Source organism: Lytechinus variegatus, chromosome 16, assembly GCF_018143015.1.
Source record: "Lytechinus variegatus isolate NC3 chromosome 16, Lvar_3.0, whole genome shotgun sequence".
In the NCBI taxonomy this organism is placed as follows: domain Eukaryota; kingdom Metazoa; phylum Echinodermata; class Echinoidea; order Temnopleuroida; family Toxopneustidae; genus Lytechinus; species Lytechinus variegatus.
In genome coordinates, this window is record NC_054755.1 from 20,809,995 (window position 1) to 20,816,608 (window position 6,614).

Sequence of the window (6,614 nt, forward strand, 5' to 3'; positions counted from 1 at the left end):
AGCCCTCTTTACCAAGATCGGGTACAACAACCTCACTAAATATTTATGACACCTCCGAACCTGTCCTAACTTCTTTCTTAATGACGTAGTGGCATCACGTGGGTAGACTATGACATGCAAAAGTGCTTAGAAATTTTAAAATTATAATCTTACGTAATCAATCATAGAGGTTGAAATTACATCACAAAACAAGTGGGATAATGCATTCAATGATAATTGTAATACAAATAAACTAGAAAAACTGTTGTTAAACGCCACAAAACCATTCATTTTGAAATAGTAAAATGATTTAATCGATAAAGATTCTACCACGTCAGGCCATCCATAACTGAACTCGTATTTGTTGTTTTCAGACCCCTATTAACAGTTGGATAAATTCTATCTCTAATTTATGCATATAATTTGTCAAATATCGTATGTTTTGGTATCAATAATTAAAAATGTTTCGTTAAATTATATTTTGATGACGTTTAGAATCATAAAAGACCGTATAATTATCATCATTTTACAAAGAAAAAAACATGGTTTACTTTCGTAAACTATTGAAATTGGATATCCCGGGGGTACCCATCTCAACGTCCACAAGTGATTTTTTAGTCATGAAATGAATTATTCATAATTTAATTTTCTCTGCAATTGAATGCTCCAGTCTTCATGGTCTTGGTATGTATGATGCATAATTCACGTGTGCTATTATTTTGAAAAGATTTATTTCCCAATTTATCACAATATTTGCAATTTTGTCATAATTTTTAATTTTGAAAATTATGATATTTTGTGACTAAGGCTACGTCTCGTCTGCTCTTTTTACCGATAGTATCGATATCAAGGTATTCTAGTTAGGAAGCCTTTCGAGAAACAGGTTTAGTAAGATTGGAACTAACTCCGTGGTTGGTGGATAAAGATATGACTAACTTGTCCATGTGTTGAGAAACGGGCCCCAGGTAGCTCTATTATACGTGTTGTTCTCGCACTACGCACGCGCGAACGTCTAACCGCCAAGTGCAATATTTGAATAAGAAAACTCGATCTACCGGTACTACCGTTTTGCTGTTGATAAGTCCGTCGATAATTCATCAAAAACTAAAGGAACACGGGTCAGATTCGGACAGCGACTTCAAAGTCATTTGTAGAAGGCTATAACAGTAAGTTCTATAACAATTTTCTTTGATTTATTTCTCAAATTGTCTCAAAATGTTAGATGTCGTTGTACTGCCACGACATGCACGACCACTGCACTGCCACCGTCACTGCCCCGTTGGCGCTGGCCGCTGCTCTACGGGCCGGGACGTGGCTTTGACGATAGGGAGTGCTTATGGTTTATGCTTTGTATTGGCAGAGTTAAGATCGGCGAGCATTGAATAGTAATTCGCTCATATTGCCTGATGTTTATTGTCAATGTTTTACAAAAACCATCTCTGAATACATTGAATTCGTGAATGAATGATTTGTTAATGCTAATGTCAAGACTGTCAAAGTTTTAATTGTGAATAAATAGACAGTTACTGCACACGTTAATTTACTGAAATTGAAAACTTGCCGACAAATATTACTTTGAAATTAGGCCTATAATTTGTTGTTGTTGTTGATAGATGTTGGTAAATGAGATAAAATGGAGGTGAAACATGGTAAGGGTCCTAAAGTTTAAAAAATGATAAAGGCTACGCAGGTCTATAACTTTGCTACACTGTACACACCACTCATTGCACATACTATTTCAATGGTAAAATGTGCACTTTGTGTGTGGAACTGTGACTGGACGGAGTGACAAACGATTCCTATTCAATTTTTCTACAGAGGCTGCAATAAATATGCAGAGAAAACTGGCGCTAATGCAGTTTTGCACCGGCCGATTACCAGCATACCTCATCACCAAAACTTGTTCCCAAATGTCATGACAGGTCTCTCAGTCACATTTCGATGTTAATATACCCACCGTTTTTCAAAATATTGGGAATGGCTGTATTTAGTCTTCGATCTCGACGTCGTTGATCTAATCCGTAGACATCACTTCGCGGATCTCTCGGATTCGCCGTAATATTTATATGGACTGAAGTTAGCAACCAAATCATGCTAACATGTGGGAAACAAACTGCCAGCATGCCGCATGCGAATCTTTTGATCGCATAACTTCGGTCCATATCAACATGACGGCGAATCCAAGCGATCCGCAATATTTTGAAAAATGGTGGGCATATTGTGTATTGATCTCAAAATGTGTGTAGACAATTCTGGTGGGGAGTTTTGCTTGAAGTTGCATGCACAACGAACAATTGTCCATAGACTGTGTACAACGGATAGATCGTCTCCGCACAGCGATTCGAAGACTGCTGATTGGTCAATAGCGCAGATCACGTCATGACCACGTGGTCCCAAAAATAATTCCTTTGGACTGCGTGCGGAAGTATCGATAACGATATCCGGTCATGTTGTGTACACGGTAAATGGTCTTGGTTCGTGATCGGATCGCTCCGGTATCGATCGAAAATTATCGAAACTGCAATTTCATGCATATTCACGCGACGCTCCAAAACCCGGAAGCCAATTGACTTTATGCACGTTGCGATAGACTCTACAAATTCCAAGGAACACGATGACATATAGACGCTAATTCGTAAGATTTTGACGGAAAAGCAAGAAGTATTCAAATTCGCTTACCTGTGCGGTATTGGTGAGAAAATAGATCCTCCGAGAATACCTTTCATAATTCATATAAAATATAGGAAAATTGAAATTCTAGGTCAATTTTGGTACGAGGTGATAGGGAATTGCACACTTGTTTTGGTGGAATTCTGTGTGGGGAAACAAAAGGCTTGCACTGCGCATGCTTACTATATTTTCATTCATAAATTGGTTCTCGGCAGTGGCTGGATGACGTCATGTAATAAGCAAAAATGTACACGACCGCTACGTTCACGCTCCGCTATCCGTTGTACACAATTGTTCACTGTGAGTTGGCTGGTGTGAAACTGCATTAGTGCCGGAGGGTATTCTTAGATCCTTTCATGGGGCTAGGCATATCAATTTTTAAAGTAAATTTTATCCTCTTTTAAAGTTAAGTTTGTCCTGTGATCACATTTTATCTGTTTTTATTTATTTACTGATCAAAACTTGCCTAAAAAACGTCTGGAGTTCATCCACTGGCATATGATTGTCCATGAACGGATCCATGATTTCTCAAAGGGGGTAGTGGGGCACATTTTCCCAAGGAAACTTTAAATAACAAGCAAACCAAAAAGGAGATCCTCTTGTATGAGACAATATTTTTAATATAAATATTTGCTGTAACTTTCGAAGGGGGGGGGGGGGGAGAACACTTGTGTAAGAAAGCCACATTTTTATCAAACACATCAACTATTGCTCTCAAGGTGGGGGCACAGGTCAAATGTGCCCACTTGGATCTGCTTCTGCGATTGCCAATACCAGAAAAATGGAATTTATGTCATCGATTACCCTCTTGAAAATTGCTGCTCTAGAAATTTGATTTCAGATGACATAGCTATTACTAGTATAAAGCATGCACAGTTATAATACAGCCTTGTCTGAACTACGCTGAAATACTATCACATTTCCTTATTTTTATCCTAAATTCTGGGCTGGTAATCAGAGGTCTATGAAAAATATCTTTAACATTAAAGTTCTAAGATCATTATTTTTCTATTACTATATTAGTATTCTATTTTTGTTTGTATCTGCACATACATGCAGATTTTACAACACTTAAATTGATTTTATTTCATTTTCAAAGTTTGGACGACGGATACACTGGATGATAAGGTAGATGATCCAGCCTTATCTTGGAATGACACGACGGGTGTTGAACACAGAAAACGTACCGTGTACAAGAAACAATTGAAGTTTATGAAAGGTAGGTGTGTAAGAATTTTCTTCAGTAGAAAAACTGCAAAGCTTCATGAGATAAAACAGATTGTATTCCTGCAGTGGCATAGCTGAAAAAAAAACCTTGTCAGGAATGGTAAAAAAATCCTTAGAAAGGACAAATGTCATCCCTATTTAGAGGAGCACACGTCTTTTCTGACACCCCCCCCCAGAAAAAAATCAGTATGTTGGCTGAGGGGGGAAGGGTGGACACTTTTTCCCCAGGTATTCATTTGTTGTGGTATTTGTCATCATTGGGGCAACCTCCCATTATATTATACAGATATTGCCTACCTAGAGTTTGAATATAACATTTCCTCTCCCCGACGGAGTTATATTTTTCCCAAGGGAATATATTTTGCCCGAAGCGCGCAGCGCTGAGGGAAAATATTATCCCGAGGGAAAAATATAGCTTCGGAGGGGAGTTGAAATGTTATTTATTAAAACGATAGACCAGGCAATATCTGTTATATTATATAGTATATGTGGATTCGCCATCAGAAATTGTATTCATTATCCGACTCAAACCCGAAATTCTTGCAACTGCTCTGATCCATCTACGTCATAATAGTTTTTTTTTAATATATTAAGTGCGTTCTTCATGCAATCGACGCGTTAACACTAGCGCGTACATCAACTACCTTGTTGCGCAACTTGTATGCAGCGAGTGACGTCACCTTAGTGGATATAACGCCGCAATTGAAAATACAACGCGGTATATTCCCTGAGGTGACGTCAAAACCTAGAATATAACAAATGCGATCCTCGCAGCCATGGTCACGTGATGGCGTATTGACCTATCACTGATTCGAATCTACATGACCTATGTAATATAATAGGTTATTTTCTACCCATCTATGGTTAAACATAAATTTATTTATCATATTTTACAAAATGTTTTGTTGATATTTGTTAATTGGTATCATTCAATTGAATGGTAGAGTATACTGCAAATTTCTCAATATATAAAAAATATATGAACTTCTAAAGAAAGCTTACACACATGACAAGCATTCATATTTTGAACCCTTAGCTAATATACTGTCCTTTGCATTGTTTTCATCCAATATTTCTTATTACAGCTTCAAGGAATTAATCCTGCCGGGTACCCATTCACTTCATCTGGGTCTAGTGATGCACAGTGTGGATGAAATTCGGGCTGAAGGAAAACACACCATGGCTAGGACTCAAATTCACGACCCTCTGTTTGAAAGGTGAGAGTCAGAACCACTAGACCACGACGTTCCCAGCTGATGTCATATCCCCACTTGTTCTTTTGTATTTTATTACAAGAAGTCGCGCTAATTTACATTTTGTCCTCCGAGAACTATAAAAAATGGAGTGAAAATTTATTTCAAAGACATGTCCACCCTAACAAAAAAGTTGATTTGATTAAAAAGAGAAAAATCAAACATAAAAATCGGATGAAAAATAAGAAAGGTATGACATTTTTAAGTTTCGCTCAATTTCACTTAATAGTTACATGCACATCCAGGTCGGTATGCAAATGAGGGAACTGATGACATCACTCATTCACTTTTCTTTGTTTTTTAAATATGAAATATTATAATTTTCTCCTCATTGTCCTATGAAATAAAGTTTTATTTTTATTTTTTATTGTCAAATCTGTAAAAAAATTGAAATATTGTACAATTCAAACAATGAAAACCAAAACAAAAAGTGAGGGTCTTATTTTGCATCCGATTTAGATGAAATATTTTGCATGATGCTTGCCTGATTTTCTCTGTTGATTCAAAACAATCTTTTCTGTGGTGGACTAGACCTTTAATGTGAAGATATGCATTGCTGGAAATAATGATATGATACTTGGGACATATCATACACACATGTATGAAAATATGAAATAATTATTTCATTTTATAGAATAAGCCTAACAAATATTCCTGACGATCGTGTGTACATTGGGTTAATTTTTTACCAAAATGTTGTTAAATTTCAAATTCAATAACTTTGTTATTATCAGATTTTAATGAAATTTTCAGCATGATCCTTTTCTGATTCATTCTTTCCCTACCAAAATCTCCCCTTTTCTCATGCTTTCTTTCTATGGTCCCCTTCATTCTCCTTATAACTATGTTATATGTAAAGTGTAACCGGTCGTCCAACCAATTTGATTGAAGGGCTAGAGGCACTCGAGACTGAAAGCTATGTGATATAATTCAAAGTGTACATCAGACAAACAAAAAACACTGAAAATCTCATCCAAATTTGTTTAGGATTAACAAAGTTTTGACGAATTAAAGTTGTTATTTTTTGCTAAAACTGTTCTCTGCAAGTCCTCATGAATATACAAGATCACAATTTATATATTTTTTGTATTATATGAATTTAAATTTTGTCCAAGCTCGGTTGTAAAAAATTACGATTGACTACTGATTTACTGTGTAAGACAATATAACACAACAAAAATAGACAGAAAAGAAATAAGTGGGTATCTTGTATATATTATTTTCTATATATTTTGCAAAAAAGGTCTCTATTTTTCTTCTGTTTTTTAGTGTTCCAAATTGAATAATTTTCTTTCCTTATTTTCATTATATTTTTTTTCTATGTGTGATATATTATTTATTTCTTAATGTATCATTATTGTATTTATGATAAACTTTTGGCGTGTTTCTACAGTAAATCATTAAAAACAGTTTATCTTTTCCGGACTTGAATAACCTTATCGTTCTTAAACCAACCTGTTTCTACAGACTGAATAATCTGATTAA

At 35.8% G+C, this 6,614-nt stretch overlaps 1 long non-coding RNA gene across 1 annotated transcript; it reads left to right on the forward strand.

Annotated features, from left to right (window-relative positions):
• Positions 1-968: 968 nt before the first annotated feature.
• On the forward strand, positions 969-4,976 carry LOC121429492. Its single transcript, XR_005971940.1, has 3 exons — positions 969-1,145; positions 3,749-3,868; positions 4,962-4,976. It is a non-coding gene; the product is annotated as an uncharacterized LOC121429492 (long non-coding RNA).
• Positions 4,977-6,614: the final 1,638 nt, after the last annotated feature.